The 998-nt window shown below is 43.3% G+C and overlaps 1 non-coding gene across 1 annotated transcript; it reads left to right on the forward strand.

The window, feature by feature from the left end:
* Positions 1-260: 260 nt before the first annotated feature.
* On the forward strand, positions 261-331 carry trnag-gcc (transfer RNA glycine (anticodon GCC)). Its single transcript has one exon. It is a non-coding gene; the product is annotated as a tRNA-Gly (tRNA).
* Positions 332-998: the final 667 nt, after the last annotated feature.

The following is a 998-nucleotide window of genomic DNA, read 5'->3' on the forward strand; positions in this document are numbered from 1 at the left end:
GCTGCAATATAGCTCCTATGAAAATGATTCACCAACTCGCGAAGTGCGTCCACCTAGGTTTATAGCTGTTTAACAGATCCCTGGATTAACGCTGATAAATCTTCCCTAAACGAGGCCCGTTGTTTCTCCAGTTCAGAGACTAGCTGGCACATTGATAACGTGTCCATCAGGCCTTTGGCAAGACCACGTGTGATATTAGCATTCACCTTTAGTGGGATGAGACAGTGCCACTGCGAGATCACTGAGATGCGTTTTTACAAGCATTGGTGGTTCAGTGGTAGAATTCTCGCCTGCCACGCGGGAGGCCCGGGTTCGATTCCCGGCCAATGCAATATGCATTTTGAAATCAGTTTAGCTTGTGTTACAGCTTATATACTATCATTAAATTCATATACTGTAGTACTGGGTAGGACCCCCTTTTGCCTTCGGAACTGCCTTAATCCTTTGTGGCATAGATTCAACAAGGTACTGGAAACATTCCTCAGAGAGTCTTGTCCATCTTTCATTATGCAAATCTCCCGTTTCACCACATCCCAAAGGTGCTCCATTGGATTGAGATCTGGTGACTGTGGAGGCCATTAGAGTACAATGAAGTCATTGTCGTGTTCAAGAAAGCAGTCTGAGATGATTCGTGCTTTATGACTTCGAGCGTTATTCTTCTGGAAATAGCCATCAGAAGATGGGTACATTGTGGTCATAAAGGGATGGGCATGTGTTATGGTGATATTTATTTAACAAAGACAGAAATACGTGGTCCAAGAATGAAGGTAGTCTGTGGGATGATCAGCTGAGTTTAATTGCAACAACAGGAAACACAGAGAATCTGGCCTGTCTCTGTGCCTCTGCTTCTCTCTGTCAGTCTCTCCACACTACTGTTGAACACTGTTTTACACTTTTGCACACTTTTTTCGAGAGGCCGCATATATTAACAAACACCATTCTGTCATCTTAGCAAGATTTGATACAAGGTCAATGGAAAACACAAAGATAAACACAAA

This window comes from Austrofundulus limnaeus, unplaced genomic scaffold, assembly GCF_001266775.1.
Source record: "Austrofundulus limnaeus strain Quisiro unplaced genomic scaffold, Austrofundulus_limnaeus-1.0 Scaffold1745, whole genome shotgun sequence".
Lineage (NCBI taxonomy): Eukaryota > Metazoa > Chordata > Actinopteri > Cyprinodontiformes > Rivulidae > Austrofundulus > Austrofundulus limnaeus.